Source organism: Salmo salar, chromosome ssa09 (genome assembly GCF_905237065.1).
Source record: "Salmo salar chromosome ssa09, Ssal_v3.1, whole genome shotgun sequence".
NCBI lineage: Eukaryota > Metazoa > Chordata > Actinopteri > Salmoniformes > Salmonidae > Salmo > Salmo salar.
In genome coordinates this window covers 128,644,709-128,672,636 of record NC_059450.1, presented here as the reverse complement: position 1 = coordinate 128,672,636, position 27,928 = coordinate 128,644,709, and the positions used below count along the sequence as shown (strand labels likewise).

At 43.4% G+C, this 27,928-nt stretch overlaps 2 long non-coding RNA genes across 2 annotated transcripts in view; one reads left to right on the top strand and one right to left on the bottom strand.

Annotated features, from left to right (window-relative positions):
- LOC106612844 (uncharacterized) overlaps positions 1–27,928 on the bottom strand; it is an 84,439-nt gene that overhangs the window by 8,373 nt on the left and 48,138 nt on the right. The gene's annotated exons all lie outside the window — the stretch shown is intronic.
- LOC106612845 (uncharacterized) lies at positions 528–27,901 on the top strand. Its single transcript, XR_006771164.1, has 4 exons — positions 528–859; positions 2,555–2,684; positions 7,146–11,151; positions 27,075–27,901. It is a non-coding gene; the product is annotated as an uncharacterized lncRNA (long non-coding RNA).

Here is a 27,928-nt window from a genome sequence, read left to right as displayed (position 1 = left end):
GGGGCAGGCAGGCATAGCGTTCACAGGGTCAGAGTTCCCTGCTCGCTATGGAGATTGTTGAGGGATGAAACGTGAAGTAGATGTGGTAATACAAGGTAATAGTAAATCTATGACCTGCGGACACTCTACTGGTGACATGGCAGGGTAAAATGAGTCCAATTGTTTCTCACTTATTCCTAGATTCATGGAGATAAGGCTTAAGTAGGAAATATTTTCACTGTTTACTGGAGTGGGTCTTTAAATGCTCCAAATGGTGTCCAAACGTGGGCTACAGAGAAAGATTCAGTCTGTGTCAGGCTCAGCAGTGCGGAGAAAGGCATTGATAAAAATGCCTTAGCTATAATAATTCAAATGACTGTTTTACCAATATAGAACTGACTCCATTCAATGTCTTCTCTGCCTATCCTCTTATCCTTACTTCGTAATGCCTCTGTAGTTATATGAACAGGTGTTGTTGACGTCATCATACCTTTGATGTGCCGCTCACAAAACCACCGACCGGACAGAAAGAGAGAAAAAAAGAACGAATGAAGGAGAGGGATCACGGATCACATAGATCGATAGGGAAACGGCGGATTGCTCCTCCAGGAAAAGTGGTGAAGTTGAGATCTCTTAAAGTGTCAGGAACCGAAGTTCAATTCATAATATAGCTGTTATGTCTACACACAGCTCAACAGTTAACCTCGATGAGGAGGGCTGTTTGAAAGAGCAAAGCTAGTAGGCTATAGTTCATGTAGAATGCAACGGATAGACCTACTGTACAGGGGCCACAGAATTCAATGAACCGGAAACCTACCTAATCCAGCACTGGTAACTACAAGGGATGTTCCTAATTATGTCATTAAAACAACGGGTTACAGTAAGTAATGCAAATGCGTATTCAACATAACCCTCTAAGAATGAATGTGAGTCATGTTGGCCTTCATTTGTTAGAGCTCATTTGCACATAGCACTAAAATAACCTTGTCTGACATGTTTTGCAAGTGTGATTGGTTGACAGAAAAACACCTTTTTCCCTCCTTTACCCTTCGGCCAAGGACAAGTCAAGCAAGACCGAATTATTGTGTATGCATGCATGTGTGTGTGTGTGCGTGCGTGAGGAGTGCATGTGCACATGTGTGAAGACTGATTTAGTGAGGGTTAAATATTTTTGCATGTCACCAACGTAAAACCTCCTTCGCCTTGTAAGCAGCGTGACTGAAAAATACGTATCCAGGCAATCTCTCTTCAGATCTACAGTACAATGCATTTCACATCTATATTTACATTATTGCAGTCATTTAGCAGACACACTTATCCAGATCCGCTGACACGTTTCCCACATACAAAACAGTACATGGAAGTAGCGTATCTAAAAAAAAAAACATGAATGTCATAACAGAACAGACGGCTCGTTTGCTTACTGTAGGTGAGATTTTCAGAATCACATTAGTTAAAGAACACTCTAGAATAATTTTGGAATCTAGAGGGCAATTTCCCCCCAGTAATGTTCAATTGCTTTTCAGCTATACTAGAATTCATGATACTGTACTACTGTCACGGCTGTCGAAAGGAGCAGACCAAAGTGCAGCGTGGTTGTAGTTCCACATTTTATTAAATCCGTGAAACTTTGCAAAACATAAATAACTGAATTGACAAAAACAACAAACCGTGACGCAGAGAGAAACAAACTCTACTCAAAATATAATAACCCACAAAACCCAGGGGGAAAAAACAAATTAAATATGATCTCCAATTAGAGACAACGAGGACCAGCTGCGTCCAATTGGAGATCAACCCAAAAAACAACAACATAGAAATAGAAAAAATAGAACTTAAACATAGAAATACAAAACATAGAAAAACACAAAACACCCCCTGTCACGCCCTGACCTACTCTACCATAGAAAATAACCTCTTACTATGGTCAGGACGTGACAACTACTGATATTTGTATTCTTAGAATCTCTTGAATCAAAGTTGTGTATCTTTAAGAGGCTCGCTAGCATGTCTTAGCGAGGATTCAGGACCCAAGAGATCTGGTCAGCAGCATGCGCCATACAGTTGGGCTGGCTACAGTATATATATACCCTGTGCCTTGTCAGTGTGGTGTGCTGTGCTGACTGTTGCAGCCCAGCCCTGTCCTGACCTGACCAGAACAATGCCCTGGACACCAACAGTATACCCCATGGAACTTTCCACTGTCGACTTCACCTCATACTGTACATCTAACAGTACAGCTGGGGAGAGGGATCAGAGGGAGGAATCCGTACTATGCGTGTGTGTGTGTGTGTGTGTGTGTGTGTGTGTGTGTGTGTGTGTGTGTGTGTGTGTGTGTAGCCAGTTAACGTTCATTTTGAAATAACCTAATAATTCTGAGTTAGTCAGATATTAGTTTTGAAAGACTTGAAATTGGCATGGGAGCTAACTAGCTAGCAAGCTACCAGTTATCTATAGCTAGCGAGCTTCTTATCAAAGGTAGATAACTGGTTCATTTCTCAATGTTTCTCAAAATGGTGATACACCCTGTTTAATGCTGTTTTAGTCCACAAACATGTCACCCTGTCACCTACAGTATAACCTGATGGACAACATGTCACCCTGTCACCTACAGTATAACCTGATGGACAACATGTCACCCTGTCACCTACAGTATAACCTGATGGACAACATGTGGGGAAACAATAATCCACCGTCATGAGAAGGTACTAGCTAGTGTATCCCTCTTTACTCTTGTTGGATGGAGATGTCTGGTTTATCAGGTCACAGGCTCCCATGACTGTAATTAATATTTATTTACAAGTTCATTACAATTCGCTTTTTGCTGTACCTGATAGAGCAGATTTAGTCTCATGTGCAGAAGTAAGCCGTCTGGCGCGAGAGACATATTGGGGGGGAGACTAGAGCAGGCCCAGAAGTTCTGACTGAACACACATTTGAGTGCCCCAGGAAAGTCAGACAGTTCCCCCCTCATAGCAAATAGCTGGAAAAACAATCCAAGCAATGTTGGCAAGGCCTATGTGCCCGTGGAGGTGGAGCTGCGGCTGGATGTCACTGAGGGGCATAGCAGTAAGTAACTGAACATCTTGTTTTAAACAATGTATTCTGAAACAGAAAAATGTACACATTTACCTATGGATTTTATACATCCGTCTGTGTGACGTCAACAACATACCAGAAGTCAGAGGTCAGAGGTCATCTTAGAGGCAGTCATGGCCGACATCATATCACCCTGTTCCCTACACTGTGGATTAGTTTTGACCAGGTAGTGCACTATAATGGGAATAAGGTGCCATTTGGGTCGCATCCTCAGAGGATACAAAGTTAAGATTAGTCAGTCACATGTCCCAGCCAGGGACTCTGGAGTGGGGTAGAGTAACATGGATTTTTATTTTTTTTATTTTTTTATTTCAGTCAGAGAATGGTATGTGCTGCGTGGGACTGTTTTAGCCATTTAGCCCTGAGTGGTTTGGAGTGGCATTGTGGCGGTTATGGCAGTTATGTCCTTTTGCATAGACAGGTTGTTGGTAGGAGGAATAGTTCAACAAACTTGTGTGACAATGTGTGCGTCCCAAATGGAATCCTACTCCCTATGTAGTGCACTAGTTTTGACCAGAGCTGTATGGGCCCTGGTCAAAACTAATGCACCAAAAAATAAAATAGGGTGTCATTTGGGATGCGGATGATGATCAGTGTACTGTAAAGCAGTGCTGAGTCACGATGCATTCCTTAGGGGGAAACACAGGCGTGGTTCCCTACTGAGAACCACTAATGTCTGAAGAATACAGCATTGTCCTTACTCCTTTCCTAAAATCCTGCTGCTGCCTAGTTACAGCACTTTGAACCCGGGCCACGAACACAGTGTAGAGTGGGCAGGGAGAGGAGGAGGGAGGGAGGAGGGAGGCAACAGAACAGCTGGCCTGATTTTGAAAGTGCATTTTTCAGCTTCCTTCAGACTCAGAGCTGAAGGTGCAGCCGGCCAGCATGCCGTGTACTGGCTCTTTAAATCTCTGTTAAGTGTCATCTTGCACGCACCCAACTGCTGAGTCATTGGGTTCAGGCTGATTTAGTAACCTCCGCCCAGCAGGGCTCCTCATTGGCTTTGGTCTCCACATAGCGGTCCGCGTGGTTGGTTTGCCAGCGCCACTAAACAGTTACTTTTTGCCAGAGGAAGCTCTTATTAAAGGGACAGCAGCGAGATGACTGAACCATTCCCCCTTAAATGACTTAATGACCGTCTGATTGACTGAATATCTAACTGAATGACTGAAAGACTGGACAGCTGGCTGGCTGACTGACTAACTGACTGGCTGACTAACTACTGGCTGACTAACTGACTGAGACTCTGTGAGGGCCACTGGGCCACAGCGGTGGGGTCACAACACTGTCCACGGATAGGAAGGCAAGAAAAAAGCCCTGTTTCGAGAGAAAAGGAGAGTGACAGTGAGATAGGGGCTAGAGAGAAACATAGAGTGACAGAGTGAGGAGGGGCTACAGAACGAGAAAGAGAGCGAGAGAGAGATATGGAAGATAAGTGCTATAGAGAGATCTAGAGAGAGAGATAAGAGGGATGCATTCACTCTCATTGTCATATTGTATCACAAATCAGTAAATCTTGTGGAAGCCCAGAAAGAGAAGAGGGAAAATCCCTGAGGCCTCAGCAGATTGTGCAATGTGACTCAGAGTAAAGACTCCCTCATGACTGGCCTCTGACGCCCTGGAAGTGTACCTACCACCTATAGTCACCTGGTAACTACGTAACCTAGATACGACCCTGTAATAGTCCTCTGGTAACTACGTAACCTAGATACGACCCTGTAATAGTCCTCTGGTAACTACGTAACCTAGATACGACCCTGTAATAGTCCTCTGGTAACTACGTAACCTAGATACGACCCTGTAATAGTCCTCTGGTAACTACGTAACCTAGATACGACCCTGTAATAGTCCTCTGGTAACTACGTAACCTAGATACGACCCTGTAATAGTCCTCTGGTAACTACGTAACCTAGACACAAGCCTGTAATAGTCCTATTTAAGGTTACATAGTACATGTAAATGCAGATGCAGAATCTACTGTACACCATACTAAATTAGTTCTTAGTGAAAGCCTACTTACTGTACAGGAGGACCAACCGCTCCCTGCTGTGCTCTAATACTGTGTATGGATGGATCATGTCTTCATCATAACATTCTACCACTATTACATCATTTCCTCTCAACTCTGTCACACCATGACCCATCATGGCCTAAGCCTTATGGTCTCTATTTCTTCCATGGTCTCTCTCACTCATCCATAGAGGAAAGCTGCCCTCCTATTGCCTCCTATTGCTCTGTTTCATAGATCAGTGTGGACTCCATGGGGTGAGGAAAGAGGAATGAGACATTATATCTGTGGTTGAAAGGGATCGAAGCTGTTACTTGCCTAGCAGAGGTGCTGATTTAGAGAGAGAGAGAGAGAGAGAGAGAGAGAGAGAGAGAGAGAGAGAGAGAAAGAAAGAAACAGAGAGAGAAAGAGAGAGAGAGAGTGAGAAAGAGAGAGAGAGAGAGAGAGAACAGAGATAGAGAGAATAGAGAGAGAGAATAGAGAGAGAGAAGAGAGAGACAGAGAAAGAGAGAGAGAGTGTGTGAGAGAGAGAACGAGATATAGAGAATAGAGAGAGAGAAAAGAGAGAGAGAGAGAGAGAGAGAGAGAGAGAGAGAGAGAGAGAGAAAGAGAGTGTGAGAGAGAGAGAAAGAGATAGAGAGAAAGAGAGCGAGAGAGAGAGAGAGAGTAATTAGAGAGAAGTAGCAGCTCTAAGTACAGTATCCACAGCCTGGATGTACTATATTTGAGCCGGTGCAGACACAGTTAAAGGCAGCTATAATCCTGCTATGAGTGCTTATGTAGGACACATACAGCCACACAGGAAGCTCTAATGCAAAGTTTCCATCCCACTGAATATGGTTCATCTCATACAGCATAACACAGCAGGAATTCCCCCAATGACTGTGATAGAAGGGTCTCATGAGAGAATATCAGGACCATGTCATGCTTTATTCAGTGTGGTGACTCAGCCAATGACTGTATAAGGAAGGAACTCAGGCAAGTTGGAGGCAGTTCAATGGATTCACTACTAGAATTCTAATGACAGAGATATGGAGAGAAACAGATGACTTGTCAATAAGATGGACAGACATAGTCATACTACTTCAATAGATGTCCACTTACACAAAACAGTATTGTGGTCCAACAAAGCAACGCATTCACAGAATTCTGGAGACGCGGTGTAGAACAATCATCACACTCATACAATATAGCGTACGTGTTTCAGGGTAAAGAAGTTAACAATATCCTCACAGTTTTCTTCCAGTCTTCTTCTATTCAGCGCCTGCAGTGTCTAAACTAGCTCTGTTGTTCCTGCCTCGTGCCACCTGTCTCCAATCATGGAGCCAGCGTCGCAGCACATAGCTAGCATGCCTGAGGTAACAACACACAGGAGAGGAGCATCTCTGAAGAGAGAAATCAACCAGGCCCATGAATTTCAATGTGGTGCTCATGGAGGATCATTACCTATTCAATCAAGCTAGTGGTTAGCTTAGCTTCTAGGCTATTCTTAGACTACAAGTCCCCTGAATTTCAATTGTGATCCAAAGAATCCCAAGTTATTCAAGCTAGTGGTTAGCTTAGCTTCCAGGGTATTCCTAAACTAGAAGGCTGTCATGTGTTGTTGACTCATGTACCTATCTTAAGATGGATGCACTAATTATAAGTCGCTCTGGATAAGAGCATCTGCGAAATGACTAAAACGCAAGGCCAGTGAATTTCAATACCGATTTATGCTAGATGTGAGCTTCCAGGCCAGGATATTATTACTAGACTACAGCTCTCTGTCGGTTGGAGTTGGCACAATCCACTGCAAAAACACAGGAATATGGGTGTGGGAGTGTGAGATGCAGAGGGATTTGGGAATGGGACACCCTGTTCTGACCATGGCTGTTTCCCAAATGGCACCCTATTCCCAACATTGTGCACTACTTTTGACCAGAGCCTAGAACGAGAATGTTCTGCACCAGTCTTCGGCCCAGGCAGCTCACTGGATGTTTCCGTGTGTGTGTGTGTGTGTGTGTGTGTGTGTGTGTGTGTGTGTGTGTGTGTGTGTGTGTGTGGAAACACCCTCCCCCAGGTCACTCTTTAATCTAGGCCCCACAGGGACAAACCACTGCTGGGAGGAAGAAGGATTTACAGCATTTCCTGAACGAATGGTTCCTGTAGCACATTCCTGCCCTGCTTTACACGCACGCACACACACACAAACACACACACACACACACACACACATCCCATTCCTGCCCTGCTTTGCAAATCATCCACATAACTGAGGCTAAGGAATAAAAGCTGTGTCACTGTGCTGAGGCTGAGGCTTTGCTTCTCGTGTTACTGCCTGTTTGATATGTGGAACAAAAAAGGGGTTGACAGGCCAGTGCCTTTCATCTGACTGCAAAGCAACTCTGCAGCTAACCGGAAGGGGGTGATATAATGCTGTTTAAACTGACTTCTGATCCCAGCCCCCAACACACACACACACACACACACACACACACACACACACACACACACACACACACACACACACACACACACACACACACACACACACACACACTCTTACAAAAGCAGGCGCGCACACACATGCATGTACGCACGCACGTATGCACACACACACTTGTACAACTTCAAGCATCATACGCACACTCGCACAAGTATACACACACACATTCTCTCTCTCTTTCGCGCTCTCTCTCTCACACTCTCTCAGAGAGATCTGCATTAAAAAGACATAAGGTAGAAAATACACTCACGTTCTGCCTCTCTCCATGCATGCTTAAGGAGATGTTAGATATCTTCAATTATGTATCATCAGCCAGAGACGATTAGTATCAAAATCTGCCTTCTGGCTGATGTAATGAGCCAGCTATAGTCTATCATTTCTTTGTGAAGAAAATGAAGATACAGTGTATAATATCCAAACTACTCTACCTGTATATTACTGTATGTCATTTCTATGTTTATATGTTTGTATATAACTATCTATGATATAATTGACAGTTGTTTTGTTGCGTTGCTGCGATTGTTTGTACTTTTGGGTTGCTGCGTGCTATAATTGACATGTGAATGCTGAGGAAATGGAAAGATGAATTCCTCTGTTTTTCCCTAAGCAAAGCAAGTGCTCTCATCCAAAAGTGAAATTCCTGTGACTTCAGCAAACCATTCATTAAGGTTTCCGTCCACAAGATGGGCAATGGCCTGTTTGGTAGTGGAGCCCCACTGCCTCGTACTACTCTCACAACCTCAGGAATGTTGCATTTGCTCAAAAAACTGTTATGTTGAAAAACACTTTAAATGCAAAGAGATTTTATTGGGTGACTGGGTTGACTGGGGTTACATTACCCTTCTTCCTGAGTGGAACAGCACTATAAGGAATAGAAGTAGGGATATACTGATTACTTATAGGCCTCAGCATAGATAATATAGGGATGAAGACATACAGTAAAATGACAAACGGGGCTGTATATTTAAGGGTGACGTAATACAGCTATGGCAAAGGAATGCCTTTCTTTGTTACATAATACAGTAAATGTACTTAGCAGACATCCTTTAGGGGGATGCATCTATTCACATTCGATAAACATCTGTGATATAGACATATTCTATGACCCAAATAGCACCCTATTCACTATACCAGGGTTTCCCTTAGTCCTGGGGCCTCCTAGCACTACACAGCTGATTCAAATAATCAAAGCTTGATGATGAGTTGGTTCTTTGAATCAGGTGTGGGAAGCCCTGCCTGTAGGCCTAGCGCACTATGTAGGGGTAGGGTGCCATTTGGGACACACAGAGAATCATTCTTCGAGGGTGAAGTCGACAACAGAGATAACTGTTCTCTTGACGCTATGAGAACCTTGCCACAATTTTGTGTTATTACAATGTTAATGCAATATCAGAACAACATCTCAATCCTTTTCTCTCCTTTCTCATCGACTGTCGACCTCTCTCTCCTCTCCTCTCCTCTCCTCCTTTCTCCTCTCCTCTCCTCCTTCAGTGCAGATTATGTGGAAAGGAGAGAAGAGGAAAGACAAATACCTTATATAGCCTACTACTAGAGATGTGGTAACCTCCTCGCAAGGCACACACAGAGTCCTGTTCTGATATTGAATTAAGCCTTTTTTAAATATGTAGGAAAGTTAATAGTACTGAACTACAACCCGAATTTATGAGTAAAACCCTCTGCTATATGCCACTCCTATTGGTCGGCATCTTTTGTTCACGCCTCCTAGCCCATAGTCATCCCCTACAACATTGGTGGGAGCACCTGTCACTCAAGGTGCATAAGCGGTGGGAGTCGTCAGTGTTCTTTGACGTTGGAGTTTGATTGGCCAGCTGTTGCTATTGGCGTCACTGCGCTGCCAGCTGATCGCAGTGAGAAGCCGGTTTGAAGGGAGTTGGACTAGAGAGAACCAAGACGCAGCGATAGAGGGACTGGTTGGTTGGGGAACTGCTGGGAAACTGGAAAGTGAAACTGGGGCGGTATCTTCGTTTTTACCGGTTAAGTTATGATGTATCGCACACAAATATATACAAGGGTGATAGTTGAATAGTTGTAAGTGTATTTTAAACTTGAACTATTATAGATGTGTTTCGTCCAGGACTAGAACTGTCAAAATTGATTGAGAGAGTTAAGGTGTGGCTGCCTTTAAAACGGGTTTTCTTCTTCAAGACTTGCATCTGACCTAAATGCTTATGATAATAAAGCTTAATCATAGCTATATACAGGGAGAAGTAGCCTAGCTGATCGATTTTCAATATTAATGGCGCATTTGACAGAGGAAGCATTCGGTTATACAACTAATAGTGCCGTCTCGACAAGGCTAATAAGCATTATTCTAAATATGACCGATGGAATCTATTCTGCTATTATTTGGATGATCATAACAAGTATTTAATAATTCAATGTATAATGCTTTGAAATGGACTTAGCAACTTTACAATCATATTGTAGCCCACAGATGAGTGGCAAGTCAACGGAGCTGTGGGGCAGTAGGCCTAGTCCGTGATATAGAGGAATTCGACTATTGATAAAACATCTGATTTATTTATTTATTTTTAATCGTTTTCTTTATGATGGAGCTGCTTGTAACTAGGTTACTGACATGTTGAGTCACACCGAGGAAAGAAGTTAGTCTAACCTACAGAAAAAAGTAAGTGCGTCTATATTAATTGAAAAACTTTAAAATGTCTTTATGAGTGTGGAATAACCTTAACTGAATAGATTGAAGTAATCTACATAGTCTGCAACTAAAATATAAAATAGAGGGTGAAATGACCTATTGTGACTATTGTCATAACCGTTACAAATATTGCAAATTGAATGTTCCAAATGATGTAATCAAATAGTTAACTTGCAGTGCCATTCGGACTATTTGTACTCTGGTCTGTAGGCGGTGCCTTCACTGCCATATTACCTAATTCAACACAGCAGTGTATTGACTATAAGATGTAAGAGTTTTTTCAAAGGCCATCTCATATAGACTAAACGTTAAATGTATTGGTTTATGGACACTTCTATTGTGCGCATTCGTGGCATATAGAGACAACGGGCGTGCCCATCAATTAGTCTACTTGTAAGAAAAATAATGGGGCCAAAGAGCCCAGAATAAGATTCGGTCATATTTAAAACTTAAACAAAATGTAAAAGATCAAGCTCATTGCTGTACTGTAAAACCGTTTTAAAATACCTATTCATAGATCATAGGTTTGAACTATACATGTTTATAATTTAGTAGTATGCTACTAGCCTAAAGAATAATGCGTAATGAACTTACTCATTATCTTCTCGTTATTTAGTTCGAGTAACTCACTGTAATTCCCTTTAGTTCGACTTAAAGGAGAGGATTGCGAAGCAAATTTCTTTAAGGCCCCACCCTTTACAGAGATACATGGATGTGGACGACAGTTTTCCCCGTAAATTTCTTCCTTTCCCTCCTCTCCGCATCTCTCATTTTACGTTGATAAATCCTGCTTTAAATGGAGAGAACCTGTAACCTTCCCTATGAACTGGCTGGCAACACCCTAAAAATCAGACAGCAGGATCTTCATTCAAGCTCCCATGACATCTCCTTTCTTTGATCAAGGTAAGATATGAACTGTCTTACCTCATTATTGAATACAATAAGAAGTCTGTGATAGGCCTTGCTCGTTTAAATGAACTTTTTCATAATTTACTTATTTTTCAGTGGAATTTTGTGGCAGGGATTATGTAAGTATAGGAACAAGTGTTTACAAGCTCTCCAACTCATGCTTATGCAATCACAGTTTGAAGATTTCAACACTCAGAGGAGAGCTGTAAGTTAGAATGTGACAGCTCATCAAAGAAAGCTCACTCTCCACTCTAAAGATCAGGCACTATGTCATGTGTAGGTCTAATCTTTTATTCACTCAATGACTGTTAGACTGCACCTGAAATTCCTTAAATCCTTAAAGCCTATAAATTCAATTCAACAATGCTCCCTTGCACACTTAATATCTCGAGCACTATTCCACTCCACCACCACAAGACAATCGATTTATTCTGAATTGCAGTCAAGACCTTGTTGGATTCATCCTAAAGCCTCGTAGGCAAACAGCCTGCAGACAGCCTGTTTGGCAGTGACTCATCTCTTCTTGGGTGTGATATTGATGCTTCATCCTTATTTGCTGGGGGTGGATGAATTCTTAAGGCCTATAGCTGGGTTACTGGCTGGCTGCAATACATTGACCAGGCAGGCTACTTGGATGAGTTGCAAGGGGCAAGAGGCAGGCAGCAGTTTCTTTTTTGGTTTCCCATGCACCTTCATGTTTGATGCCTCTGTAGAGCGAAAGACTGTTTTGTCACGAGATCGAGACTTCAGGCTCCCAAGTTCCTCAGGGCCACTTCGACTCCCCACCGAACATGTAGCCAGCAATTATCAGCTGTTTGGAAATTAATTGTGTAATATGTAGCCTAGCAAAACTAACAGCCACAGGCCATACTCGATTGGCTACATCCAGATTATCTGAATGCCACTTTTACATTACATGGGAATTATGTCAGTGGCAGCTAAGTTAACACCCCATTTTATCTTTAGACGGTTCAATGGTATAACTTGAGATCAGTTTAACATACATGACATGTAGCCTACTGTCTCTCTATCTGAGGGACTCCATTGTCTGTCTAATGGACAATGAAATTATTCTGTATGAATGAATGCAGCACTAAGACCTACTTGGAGGATCTGAAATGGGTGCATCAATAGGAACAGTTACAGTGAGGTCTGATTTATCCTACTTGTGATACCGCAGTTTTAAATCACATGAGATGTTTTTTTTATTTTACCTTTATTTAACTAGGCAAGTCAGTTAAGAACAAATTCTAATTTACAATGACGGCCTAGGAACAGTGGCAGAACGACAGAGTGTTACCTTGTCAGCTCGGGGATTTGATCTAGCAACCTTTCGGTTACTGGCCCAACGCTCTAACCACTAGGCTACCTGCCGGCTACCTGATTGGGTGATGAATGAGGGGGTGTGGCTTTATGGATGGAGGGGGTGTGGTTCACAATCAAATTGAATTCAAATGGAATGGAACACAACCCAGATGAGATTCTTATTACTTATTACTAAATCCAATGGATCACAGCAAAGTCTTTATAAAAGGGACCTTTTTATTTACAGTTTTATAGACAAACCCTCAAGACTGTAAAAGTGATTTCCTGCCCTTGCAACAACATAGTATCTCTGGCTGTATGTTTGTTCTGTGTTGTGTGTATGAGTTTGAGGGTGTGTGTGTGTCTGTGTGTGTGTGGTTAGCGAGTGCTCTCTTTATCTCTGCATGACTGGATGAGATTAATACAGATGTCAACAGAGCCGCTCCCCAGAACAACAGACAGAAAGACACTTCTGCTGGCTGGCCGGATGGACAGACTGGCAGGCAGGCCGGGTGGACAGACTGTATGGGTGTATATGAACAGAGGGATTGAGAGAGATATAAAGAGAGAGAGGGAGTATATGATGAAAGAGAGGAATGCTTGTAATTCAAGGTCTTTCTCTGCAGTCCTGTGTTCCCTCTGCCTTACTCCAATCTAATGAGTGTAGTCATAGCAAGTCGTGACGATATGTGTGTGTGTGCCCATTCTTATGGTTAGTGTGTATGAGACATAACATTCTCTTTAGTCCTAGAAATCATCCACTCCCTCACATGAAAGGTATTAAACCATTCTGATCTATTAATAAAATAATTATACATTTCATTTGACAGACACCTTTCAGGACACTTAAGGACGCCTTACATTAAAAGTGCATACATTCAAGTACAGGTTAAATTGGATTTAACCATTGGATTACTTACATTGATCCTATCCTCAGAAAAAAATGGAACAGTTTAATTTCACCAGAAGACAATATTACTCTAGTCTAGCTTTGACATTAGCTAGGTAATGCAGCTCTTATTGAGTAGCATAGTTGGGCTGTGCTGAATGCTGGATTGCACATTGACAGTTATTGATGGGCTATCAGAGTATTCCCAGTGGGTGAGGAACTGCAGTGGAAATGCGCATTCTAGAATGAGGTTGCACGTTTCAGACAGGGCCACACCCTATGGCTATAGATGTATACACTGCATCACTCATCAGAGTACACACTTTACTTTACACTCTAATTGTAAATTGGTTATTTCTGGTTTGTTACAATTAATCCACATGTAACCAAAAACTATACCAAGGTAATCATTCTTTTATAAAACTTTTTTATCGTTTTCGTTTTGACTAAATTCACTTAGGTGACCCGTGGAACCAGATCAGATGAAAATTCACTAGCAATGTTATTTGACTTCTTTTGAGAGGACAATGTACTGAGAAGTTGTCAACAGACATTGAGTGGGCTGAGTGGGCTGAGTGGGCTGAGCAGGCTTGACTCAGCAGGTGCTGTAGTGGTGAGTAGCGGACATACATAGGCTCTGTGTGTGGGACTGTGTGCAGGAGGACAGACAGTGTCAGTCTGTAGTCTCAATAATAACAGACAGACTGTATAAAAACACACACAGCAGAAGTTGATTTGAGATCCCAGTACTCTTATATATTCAAGGCCAAGTCTCTATGATCTTCAACTCTTTATCTTCAAGTGCCCAGCCTATTTGGTGCTTGGATCAATTCACTAGTGACTCAAGGCTGAGTTCTCTTATCACTAAGGGCTGGGACTGGGATCAATTCACTAGTGACTCAAGGCGGAGTTCTCTTATCACTAAGGGCTGGGACTGGGATCGATTCACTAGTGACTCAAGGCTGAGTTCTCTTATCACTAAGGGCTGGGACTGGGATCAATTCACTAGTGACTCAAGGCTGAGTTCTCTTATCACCAAGGGCTGGGACTGGGATCGATTCACTAGTGACTCAAGGCTGAGTTCTCTTATCACTAAGGGCTGGGACTGGGATCGATTCACTAGTGACTCAAGGCTGAGTTCTCTTATCACTAAGGGCTGGGACTGGGATTGACTCTTGCTCTCTTAGTGGCCTTGGGGTCTATTCCACTCTCAAAGGGAAGAGGCTTTGACTGGCCCTATCAGGGCTTAGGCTAGGACTGGGTCTAGTCCTCATAGTGCCTTGGTCAAGTTTGGAATGACAGTTAACAGTTTATAGCTCAACTAATGAAACTTCCATTGGTTCCATTTAATCTCCATGTTAAACAAGCAGTAGGAAATTAACCCTTTTTAACCATTTTTATCTAACAGTAAACTTAGCAGTGCCAATTCAACATGAACTAGTCCCATCCAGAGATTGAAAACCATGGCTGTGTCCAAAATGTCATCATGTTCCCTATATAGTGCACTACTTTTGTCCAGAGCCCCTGGTCAACAATAGTGCAGTATATAGGGAATAGGGTACCATTTCCCCTGTGATGGAATGAGTACAAGGCAGAAGGGACGCTGTGTCACTGTGTAATCTCCGGTTGATTAAATGGACTGCCACAGGTTTTGTTTTTCCCTGGCCCTGTATCCCTGGCCCTGAAAGTGACCTAGTTAAAGACCTAGTGCTAGTGTACCTTTGCCGAATTTCAGTCTCCCTACATGTACAGTACCAGTCAAACGTTTGGACACCTACTCATTCAAGGGTTTTTCTTTATTTTCACTATTTTCTACATTATAGAATAATAGTGAAGACATCAAAATGATGAAATAACACATTATGGAATCATGTAGTAACCAGAAAAGTGTTAAACAAATCAAAATATATTTTATATTTGAGATTCTTCAAAGTAGCCACCCTTTGCCTTGATGACAGCTTTACACACTATTGGCATTCTCTCAACCAGCTTCATGAGGTAGTCACCTGGAATGCATTTCAATTAACAGGTGTGCCTTGTTAAAAGATCATTTCTTTCCTTCTTAATGCATTTTAGCCAATCATTTGTATTGTGACAAGGTAGGGTTGGTATACAGAAGATAGCCTTATTTGGTAAAAGACCAAGTCCATATTATGGCAAGAACAGGTCAAATAAGCAAAGAGACATGACAGTCCATCATTACTTTAAGACATGAAGGTCAGTCAATTCTGAACATTTCAAGAACTTTGAACATTTCTTCAAGTGCAGTCGCAAAAACCATCAAGTGCTATGATGAAACTGGCTCTCATGAGGACCTCCACAGGAAAGGAAGATCCAGAGTTGCCTCTGCTGCAGAGAATAAGTTCCTTGGAGTTACCAGCCTTGAATGAGTAGGTGTGTCCAAACTTTTGACTGGTACTGTACTTATACATGGTGAGGAAGGTAGACATACTGTACATACAGGTAGACATACATTGACCAACCTACTGTATGCATACACACAAGGTGGAAACGTGGAAAGATAGAGAGGTAGAGTGGAAGCTAGAGAGAGCAAAAGAGGGGGACAGACAGTGAGAGAGAGAGAGTGAGCGTTAGAGGGAGGTGGAAAGATAGAGAGAGGTAGAGGAACAGGGCGGGTCTGAGAGAGGTTGGGCCTGCGTGTGTGTGTGTGTGTGTGTGTGTGTGTGTGTGTGTGTGTGTGTGTGCTCTGTGTTCAGACAGCGTGGAGGTCTGGGGCCTCTGCAGACTGAATGGAATTTATACCATATGTACTAGGCATCCCAGGAATGCACCCCAGGCCCAAAGAGCTGACCAATGGAAAGAGAGGAGAGGGAGGGAGAGAGATTGGTAAAGAAGGAGGGACAGGGAGGGAGAGAGAATGGGAGAGAATGGGAGAGTGGGAGGGATAGAAGGGGAGAGAGAGGGGGGTTGTATGGAGAGCAGAAGAGAGAGAGAGAGAGAGAGAGAGAGAGAGAGAGAGAGAGAGAGAGACAGAGAGACAGAGGGATAGAGAGGGAGAGCAAAAGAGTCGGAGGGAGAGAAGGGATAGGAGGGAGAGACAGGGGTGATGGGGTTGATGGAGGGGAGGGAGAGGTAGAGAGGGAGGAAGGGAGCTAAGCAAGAAGGTATTCAGAGGGTGTTGATGGCGAGTGGAAGAGACAGAGAGAGAGAGAGAGAGAGAGAGAGAGAGAGAGAGAGATAGTTAGAAATCCATTCTGCAGGGACAAACCTGTTGAGCACAAGTCCTTCTGTTAGTGGAAAATGCTGCATGTCTGGCAAAATGTCTGCTTGCTGTGGACACATCTGTTTAACATGGTTGTAGCTCAGGAACCTATGGGCACTTGTCAAAGGTAGTGCACTATAAAGGGAATAGGGCGCCATTTAGGACACATTCCATATGCAATGATAAAGATGAATACACAGATTTTGCCCAACTAGTTATTGAAACGAGTTCTGCAAAAACTATGTAATTACTATGTAGGCAACCCAGGAAAAGCAAAACATTCAATTTAACATCATAGTATCTGTGTGACCTCTTTTACACCTCCATGAGTCAACATATTATTGTCAGAAACATTAGTAGACTGTAGTTCTCAGAAAACCTATGATTTCTCAACTGTGACACTTTTCCCCTGAAAGGCTATATTTGTTAGAAATTACTAAGCAATGAGCAGCTTTGCATCTTTTCACGATGTCCATATCACGTCTGTGGTTCTTTCTACTGCTCAGTTGTCTGGGGCAGGGGAACTACATTCATGTGGTTGCTGACACTATGTAGTACATGCTTCATATAATAATTGAGGTTATCGGATACATACTAATGCTATAACTGAGCTATGTGCAAGCTGATCAGGGAGCAGAGAGACGGAACACTCTGGCATTATGGCAGCCAGTGTCGCGCAAAGTATGTCAATGTGATCTGTGGTTGGATAAGAGCTTCTGTGTGTGTGTGTGTGTGTGTGTGTGTGTGTGTGTGTGTGTGTGTGTGTGTGTGTGTGTGTGGTCGAAGCACTAGGCTGGGGTCATAAGGTAGGTAGATACCTTAAGTAATGAGTCTTTGCGGGTTAGCAGGAGCTAATTTCCACTTGGAACTTAAACTATCTGCTCACTGTGTCTCAGTCTTCGAGTGTTCCCTGGATGGAATGTACTCCCAGGCCATCTGTGTACATCAGTGTATGTGGCAGCCTGCAGCTCATGAAATGGTGGACACACACACATAACACAGGCATACATGTTTCTTCACTCTTGCTCTCTCATTTAATTTACTCAATAAACACACACACAGATTTACACATACACAAATCAATTCATGTTCTCTTTCCAACAGGCATAGGCCCTTTCTCTCTCTCTCTTACACACACACACACACACACACACACACACACACACACACACACACACACACACACACACACACACACACACACACACACACACACACACACACACACACACACACACACACACACAGTCCTGTGGTCTGGTCTGTTATCCCCACAGTCACATCTTGTGAGGTGTGTCTGGAAATGTGGTCAACCGCTAGTCAACAACTCTCATTGACAAGCAAACCACTGTGAGACTAGCACTGTCCTTTATGGAGAAACCACTGTGAGACTAGCACTGTCCTTTATGGAGAAACCACTGTGAGACTAGCACTGTTCTTTATGAAGAAACCACTGTGAGACTAGCACTGTCCTTCATGAAGAAACCACTGTGAGACTAGCACTGTTCTTTATGGAGAAACCACTGTGAGACTAGCACTGTCCTTTATGAAGAAACCACTGTGAGACTAGCACTGTTCTTTATGAAGAAACCACTGTGAGACTAGCACTGTTCTTTATGAAGAAACCACTGTGAGACTAGCACTGTCCTTCATGAAGAAACCACTGTGAGACTAGCACTGTCCTTCATGAAGAAACCACTGTGAGACTAGCACTGTCCTTCATGAAGAAACCACTGTGAGACTAGCACTGTTCTTTATGGAGAAACCACTGTGAGACTAGCACTGTCCTTTATGGAGAAACCACTGCGAGACTAGCACTGTCCTTCATGAAGAAACCACTGTGAGACTAGCACTGTTCTTTATGGAGAAACCACTGTGAGACTAGCACTGTCCCTCATGAAGAAACCACTGTGAGACTAGCACTGTCCTTCATGAAGAAACCACTGTGAGACTAGCACTGTTCTTTATGGAGAAACCACTGTGAGACTAGCACTGTCCTTCATGAAGAAACCACTGTGAGACTAGCACTGTTCTTTATGGAGAAACCACTGTGAGACTAGCACTGTCCTTCATGAAGAAACCACTGTGAGACTAGCACTGTCCTTTATGGAGAAACCACTGTGAGACTAGCACTGTCCTTCATGAAGAAACCACTGTGAGACTAGCACTGTTCTTTATGGAGAAACCACTGTGAGACTAGCACTGTCCTTCATGAAGAAACCACTGTGAGACTAGCACTGTCCTTCATGAAGAAACCACTGTGAGACTAGCACTGTCCTTCATGAAGAAACCACTGTGAGACTAGCACTGTCCTTCATGAAGAAACCACTGTGAGACTAGCACTGTTCTTTATGGAGAAACCACTGTGAGACTAGCACTGTCCTTCATGAAGAAACCACTGCGAGACTAGCACTGTCCTTCATGAAGAAACCACTGTGAGACTAGCACTGTTCTTTATGGAGAAACCACTGTGAGACTAGCACTGTCCCTCATGAAGAAACCACTGTGAGACTAGCACTGTTCTTGGAGAAACCACTGTGAGACTACACTGTCCTTTATGAAGAAACCACTGTGAGACTAGCACTGTTCTTTATGGAGAAACCACTGTGAGACTAGCACTGTCCTTCATGAAGAAACCACTGTGAGACTAGCACTGTTCTTTCATGGAGAAACTAACATCTTCTGTGGGGAAATGGATCCATGCCCTGTATGTGTGTAATAAGTCATAAGTTCACATGGTTTAGGATGGATGGAAGGATAGGCACAATGGTAAAGGGCACAATTCATGGGGCCCTGTTGGCCTCCTCCCTTTTCCTCGGGAAGTACTTTAAGATTGTAACTCTCATTAAAAAATACAATCTACAGCCCAGTCATACAGGTACATCTGTGCGGTGTGTCTGCATACTCCTTCCCCCTCCCTCCTTCCTTCCCCCTCCCTCCTCCATCCTTCCTTCCTTCCCCTCCATCCGTCCTTCCCCCTCCCTCCCTCCTCCTCCCTCCCTCCTCCATCCGTCCTTCCCCCTCCCTCCTTCCCCCCCCTCCCTCCTTCCCCCTCCCTCCTCCATCCCTCCTTCCCCCTCCCTCCTCCATCCATCCTTCCCCCCTCCCCTCCCTCCCTCCTCCTCCTCCTTCCCCTCCCGCCTCCATCCCTCCTTCCCCCCTCCCTCCCTCCCTCCTCCATCCGTCCTTCCCCCTCCCTCCCTCCCTCCTTCCCCCTCCTCCCTCCCTCCCTCCCTCCTTCCCCCTCCCTCTGCCCAGTACTTGAGCTTGGGTGTGACTCCTACACTCTTTCCCTCAACTTTCATAATTACACATTCAAGAAGAAGTATGACTCCTTCTCTCCTCTCTCTCTGCCCCGTTCCACTGCCTCCCTCACCCCTCTTTCCCCCTCCTTCCTTCCCTCACATCCCTATCTCGGCTCATTCTCACCCCTTTTCCTCCCACCAACTCCCACCTCCTCCCCCCTTCTACAATCAGGGAAATAAGTTAGGAGATTATAAGAATTCCTGACATGGTTGAGCTGCTTCCGTGTTTCCCCACAGTCCTCTCCATTGTATAAGGGCCATTGAATCCCCCCCCGCTTTCTCTCTCTCTCTCTCTCAAACAGTTTTGTTTGCTTGCTTGTCTGTTTGCAAGCGAGTGGCCAAAGGAATTTTAGTTTTCACACATGGATGGAGAGGTCAGGGGAGTGTGAGGAGCGTGCACACACGAACACACGTGGATGGACATGGACGGACACACGCACTCTCACACACACACACACAAACATACACAGATGGACACACACAGATGGACACACACACACAAACATACACAGATGGACACACACAGATGGACACACAGGTAGACACACATGCACATTCATACAGACAGGCACACACAGATGCAGACCCAGAAACAATGTTTTTATTCACACACACTCCCAAATCCGGGAAGGGCAATGGCTAGACTGGTCTGGTCTGGGGGGAAAAGCACACAAATAATTTACTTTAATGTGTCACTTTTCCCAGGGACACTCCCCCTATCTCACTCTCCCTCCCTCCCTACCTATCTCTCTCTCTCTCTCTCTCCCGCTGGCTTTCTCTCTCTCTCTCTCTCTCACTCAATCCCTCTATACCTCCCTCTCAATATTTCTCTCTTTCTCTCTCTTGGATTCTCTCTCTACCTCCGTCTCTCTCCACAATTATTCTTGTGTTGGTTTCAGAAGAGCAACATTAATGATGTAGTTAGTCATGACACATTGTTGATAACCTTGCAGCCCCCTTCATTCTTATACAAATGTAGGATTTTAATTTGATCACTCTGTTGCAAGAGAACTTCCCTGCAATGCAGGAATTTTAAAACGTGTAGTGTATTTGAGGTTTAAAAAGGCTTCTGAAGTTTGTAATTTCCACTTTGAAATTTTGATTTTGACTGTAGCAACCCCTACAAAAATGTAGATGAATTATAATCCACATAATAATTCCTATGTCCAAACTGGCTCAAATTAAGAGGAGAACTAAAGAAAGACTACAGGAAGAAAAACATCAGTGTGCATCAAGCTGACGACCCGGGATGCCATACAAATACATATGTAGACACACAGGCACACAGCCTTGATGATCAGCTAATGACACAAACACACAACACACAAAGCTGTCATACAGCATGAGTGTGCAGCAGTGTGTGTGTGTGTGTGTGTGTGCTGTATTGTGGGAAAGTTTGGGGCAGGGTGTCTGCCTCGCTGTCCCTCTGACGTCTGGGAGCCGGATACTCCCTAACACACACTTCCTGTTTAACCCCATAACACACACACACACACACAACTAATTAACCTGTACATAGCCCATCTGTAAATAGCCCACCCAACTACCTCATCCCCATATTGTTTTTTTGTTTTTTCTCCTTTGCACCCCAGTATCTCTGCTTGCACATTCATCTTCTGCACATCTATCTATGTCATTATTTTCGCCACTACGGCCTATTTATTGCCTTACCTCGCTAATCTTACCTCATTTGCACACACTGTATATAGACTTTTCTATTATGTTATTGACTGTATGTTTGTTTATTCCATGTGTAACTCTGTGTTGATGTTTGTGTCGCACTGCTTTGCTTTATCTTGGCCAGGTCGCAGTTGTAAATGAGAACTTGTTCTCAACTGGCCTACCTGGTTAAATAAAGGTGAATTTAAAATAAAAAAAATCTGAGTTGTTTCCTGGCTACAGGTGTTCCATAACCCATAACCGTGTCATAGTGCTATTTCCTGCCACCCTCTTCCACTTCCTCTTACATCCTCCCTTCCTATTCGGGGGCGTAGATGCATATGAATTAAATCAGTGCTATCAAGCAGACAGCAAAGAGCTCAAAGCAAGCTGTGTCTTCACACCAGTGTGTGTGTGTGTGTGTGTCTTCACACCAGTGTGTGTGTGTGTCTTCACACTAGATGACTCACCGTGGCATAATTGCAGTCAGATTTCTGTTGTCTGAGGTGGTTTGGTAAAATGGCAAAGCTTACAGTAACTGAGATCAGATGTCTACAGCATTTGCGCTTATGCATGCACACACACTAACATGCAAACACTATAACATATGTTGAAACAACCTGTGTGGTGGGTAAGCGCACGCAAGCACACAACCACATACACTGTACACACAAGCAAGCACACGGACTCTCTCCTCCCCTGTCTCTGACTCAGCAGGTAGGTTTGAGTGGACGGGGGTCCCGGTTGATGGATATGCATGGTGCTCTTATGACTAATTCAATGAAGGCCTGTGTGATATTGCAGTGAATTTGTAATGGGATAGTTTGGTCAGTGTGTGTGTTTAAGGCTGGCCTCCACCACTGCTGCTTATGCCTGCAAGCCTCCAAGGTCTACTCCCAATTCGTCTTCTTCCTGTTGCTCTTCTCACTCCCTCTATTTCTCTCACTTTCATCCCTCTCCTTTTCTCACCTCTCTCATGCTCACCATGCTCTCTCTCCCTCTTTATGCATCTCTTTCTCATCTTTCCCTCTCTCTATCTTTCTCTCTCTCCTCTGCCTCACCTATTTCAGCCAGTAGCTCTGGGGCTGCCACCTAAGTAGTAGAAAACCTCTTTCCCTCTGGGTAGTCATTTTATATAATATATATATATATATAATATATATATATATATATATATATAGTTATATATATATATATATAGTTATATAGTTATATATTTATTCATTCTTGTAGATTTTATGAGAAGTTGTTATATTGGCATGTTATGGGTCAATCTTATGTTTCCAGAGTCACATTACTGCCATAATGTTGTAAATGAACAGAACATGAGTGGCATTTGCAACACATAACATATAAATCCTATGAGATGTCAAAACATATCCGGTTGCAGTGACAGTGACGTGAGACAGAGAGATGTTTCCCCCGTTGTAGTGACTAGTCTGGCCCCCCTCTCCTCCTTAGTTAGCAGTGTCAAATGGCATTTCATAACCAAAATGGATCGTGTGTATTCCCAGGAGGCTTGGCAGTTTTCCCTTCCAGATATTCCTGCTGCTGTCAGTTAGGGAAGAAAACACTGTTTCATAACTCAAACCACATCCACTGTTATTCACTACGGGGGGGGGCAATGCCTCCACACAATTGGGTGTGGCTCCTGGTCTCACACACTGTCTAGCGCATGCATACGCTCTCATTCTCTCGCTCTCTCTCTCCCGCCCCCCCTCTCTCTCTCCTCACCACCTCTCTCTCTTTGTCACTCTTCCTGTCTCTTTCATTCTGCAAGAAATGAGCATCTCCAACAAAGTGTGTCCTATTCTCTGATGCAGAATAGATCCCTTTCCTCTTCCTAGTAATTCTACTGGGAAGCTGGGAGCCAGTGACTAATATATTGATCTCCCGCTGACTTGAAAGCAATTTATGAGGGTGGGAGGTGGTGGTGGTGTGAGGCATTATTTACAGTGTTGTGGTAGCCTGGGCCTGAGGGTGGTGGACAGTATGTGTGTGTGTCGGTGTGTGTGTTGGTGTGTTGCAGTGATTTATTTTATTGAAGATCACAGAACTGCAGTGTGTATTTATATGTGTATGTAATTCCCACACACACACACACACACAGTCGTCCAGCAGTGTGTAAGTGACAGTGTTTGACGTCAGAGGGCTGTTGTTCTGATGACTGATCACTGAGTCCCCTCATCACCCAGGCAACCATGCACTCCCCAAGTGGACGAAAGCTGGAGGGGGTGAAATATGAAAGCGTGTGTGTTGTATAAAGTGTGTGTGTGCTGTATAAAGTGTGTGTGTGTTGTGTAAAGTGTGTGTGTGTTGTGTAAAGTGTGCGTGTTGTGTAAATTGTGTGTGTGTTGCGTAAAGTGTGTGTGTTGTGTATTGTGTATAAAGTGTGTGTGCTGCATAAAGTGTGTGTGTGTTGTGTATAAAGTGTGTGTGTTGTGAAAAGTGTGTGTGGGTTGTTGTATAAAGTGTGTGTGTTGTGCAAAGTGTGTGTGTGTTGTGTAAAGTGTGTGTGTGTTGTGTAAAGTGTGCGTGTTGTGTAAATTGTGTGTGTGTTGCGTAAAGTGTGTGTGTTGTGTATTGTGTATAAAGTGTGTGTGCTGCATAAAGTGTGTGTGTGTTGTGTATAAAGTGTGTGTGTTGTGAAAAGTGTGTGTGGGTTGTTGTATAAAGTGTGTGTGTTGTGCAAAGTGTGTGTGTGTTGTGTAAAGTGTGTGTGTGTTGTGTAAAGTGTGCGTGTTGTGTAAATTGTGTGTGTGTTGCGTAAAGTGTGTGTGTTGTGTATTGTGTATAAAGTGTGTGTGTTGTATAAAGTGTGTGTGTGTTGTGTATAAAGTGTGTGTGTTGTATAAAGTGTGTGTGTGTTGTTGTATAAAGTGTGTTTATTGTGTAAAGCATGTTTGTGTTGTGTGTGTTTTTCCGCATAGTATAGGACGTCAGTGTGAGTAATAATTTTATTTAGAGACCACAGAGGGACTCACTTCATAACGTGTGTGTGTGTGTGTGTGTGTGTGTTACTTAGGGCCGGACACATACACACACTTTCAAATGTCTGTGCTCCTAATAACACAGCCCACACACACTTAAACGTGCACATGAAGTAGGGCGTCATGCTCCATGTCAATACATGCGCACACGCACACACTCACTCTAAGACCAGGTCAGTAACAGTGGTAGCTGCAGGTGTGTTGTGATGGCTGAGTGCTGTACTGTGCTCTGTCAGAGCCTCTCTGGAGAGTCTGCAGGTGCTGGAGGACACTGACTGACATGGTGTCCTTTAACAAACACTACTGTACTGTAGATCAGGACAATAGGCTGACTAATGCTAGTCCTCAGCTTAATGGGAATAATGCTACTAGAAGATTCTGAGGCTGGCTACTGTTATAGTCTATGGCTAATGCTAATAATGCTAGCAGTGAAAGCCTTGCCATCTGAATTTGACTAGCTACATTGCTAGCTACATTAGGATACTCTAGCTACACTATAATAGCTACAGTATATTGCATGTTATTTTATCCAGTCATACAGTTGAGTTTAATTCTGACTCTGATACTTGCCCAAAGGTACAATAGCTGCATTTCATTAGCTAGATAGCTACCTTATGTTAGCTACATAGCATACTATCCATTCCCACAGTAGGGTAGAAGCTAACTTGTGACACTAGCCCCTGGCTAGTTTTGCACACTATATAAGTCACATTAGGGATTTAGGACAGTCACCAGTCAGTTCCCCCTCAGCGCTACTCACTGTTCTTTGGTCTGACTGTGTTAGTGGATTAGTGTAGCCCATCTCTCTACTTTCATGTGTCCTTTTCTCTATCGACCTCACTTTTTCTTGTTCTCTCTCTTTCTCTCCCCCTCTCTATTTCTCTTCCTCTTTCTCTCTTCTTTCTTTCTCTCTCTCTCTGGCTCTCTCCATCTCGCTCTCTCTCTCTTCATTTCTCTGTAACAATACTTTCCTGGATCTCATTGCCAGCTAGCTAGTGTTCCTGTTGAACACTGTAGGAAGTCTGACAGCCCATCAGGTGTCCCTTAAGAACTAATCTTAACACACACACACACACACACACACACACACACACACACACACACACACACACACACACACACACACACACACACACACACACACACACTCTCTCCAATCAATACACATCCAAAATAGATCCCTTAGATCCACTCAGGAGGAGGATAGGTCCGAGGCGTCTGTATTGAAAGGGACTCAGCGCTTTGGCAGAGCTGGCTACTTTTCCTAGACTGGGTTGCGTGTGTGTGTGGGCCGAGTGTGTGTGTGTGTGGATCTATTGAGCGAGGTCTGCACACGGGAGCTTTCCACTGGAGCACAGAGCAGAGCAACAAGGGGTGGGTTCGTTAGGTTTACAGAGTCGTTGGGTTCGCTGGACTGCTAAGGGCTAGCTTTTCCCAAAACCCTGTCCTTGAACTGTGAGAAATCTGTCTGCGCTGCCCGGAAAATATGCAGCTAGGAAGAGGCATTTAAAACGGCATAACAAGAATAGTTTTCATATACTACAGCACATAGTGAGGCTAGACTTTAATCATATGTTCAGCGAAAAGGCTAACCATACACTGACTGAACTAAGTAGGTCTTACTATGTTACTGGGTATATATTTACAGTTGGTTGTTCTCTGGGTGTTTCTTGGTTGTTTTATGGGTTTTTCCCAAAGGACATAAGTTATTTATAACAATAGAAAATCAACATAGATGGAACAGTCAAGTATAAGAGTTGTTTTAGCATTGTAGATGACTTAACACTTTTTGACTAGGCTAAGGCTAAAAACGCAGCACAGCTAAGCTTCATTCTTTATCATGGATGATAATGTGTTATAACGAGTATCTCTTGAAGGTTTCACAGCCCTCCTGGCAGTTCATTCGGATTAATCTGACAAGAATTAAAGTGAACATTTCTGTCCTTTGATGACATGCTATTATTTTTCAACTCGGGTACAAAAACAGCAATGGTTTGATAGTTTGTTGGAGAAACAGTTGAAGACCCGAGGGAACAGTAGTGCCTAAAACAATTGCAAATTCTGTGATGACCTAAATGGCACCCTATTCCCTATGCAATGCACTACTTTTGACCAAAGCCCTGCCAAAGGTAGTGCACTATATAGGGAAAAGGATGCCATTTTGGGTGGGCATCTTATTCTCTTATTTGTAAATGCTACAGTATAAAGCTTGCCATATAACACTAGTGTGCAGCATCAGAAAGTTCCAGTCCCTTGTCCAGAGGCAAAGCATCTAGCTCCAGTATCTGTGTTGCATTAAGGCAGCTTATGGAGAGCTGGGTCAGCTGATGTGGGCTAGCTCAAGTGAGAAAGCACATGACTGCACAGCTCACATATGTACACATCATCTCAAATGAATGCAGGCTATTTGGCTTTCTGTCTTTCACATTTATTCCCTTAGGATAGCATATATCGTACTGAATATTGCATTTTAGCACCAGTCAGTCAGACATATATTCTAATGTTTCCCTCTCTCTCTCCACCCTCCCTTCTTTCTCTCTCTACAGATTCCACTGCCCACCCTGATGGCCAAAGAGACAGAAGATGTAGCCTAATGTGTGTGTGCATCTGTTGCGTGTGTGTGTGTGTGTGTGTTTATATGTATGTATTTTTGTACATGTTGCGTGGGTGCTCACTGGCTGACCCACAGCAGTTCTTCACTGGCAAGCTTTATGTCCTTGTGTACCAACTAAAGCTGCCAGCTGAAGAACTGTTGTGGTTAGCTCTTTCCTGCATCCCACACAGAAGACCAACAGACGCCTTCGAGAAATATGTGTGTGTGTGCGCGTGTGTGTGTGAGTGTGAATGTGTGTGCATGTGCATGTGTGTGTGGGTGTCCAGATGCCATGCATGGGATCAGTGAATTCTCCATCCAGATGTTCCATATAGCAACCTGTCAATGGTAGCAGTGTACAGCATGTTTAGAGGTAAATACAGCATACATGAAGCCTATGTCTAAAACAGAATAGCTAGCTATCCAAGACATCTGTTATGATGCAATAGGTCTCAGATAAGAACACATGAACCCACTGCACTCAAATGTAATGTTCCCATTAAGTAGGAAGTATGAAAAATGCTTACAAACTATGAAGTATGTTTACTAAGTATGAAGTGGGCTTACTAAATATGAAGTATGCTCACGAAGTAGGAAGTATGCTTACTTGAAGTATGCTTACTGAAGATGGATTTTACTGTATGTGTGCTGTATTTTGCTCTATTTACAGTATGTTGTATTTAGCTTTATCTATGTTTACTCAACAGAGTTGTATCTATTCTTTCATGTACAATGCGAGCTCTTTTGTACCAAACAATCAGCATCAACTGCCCCCACAAATGGCTGCTGTATTCTACTTTGGCATTA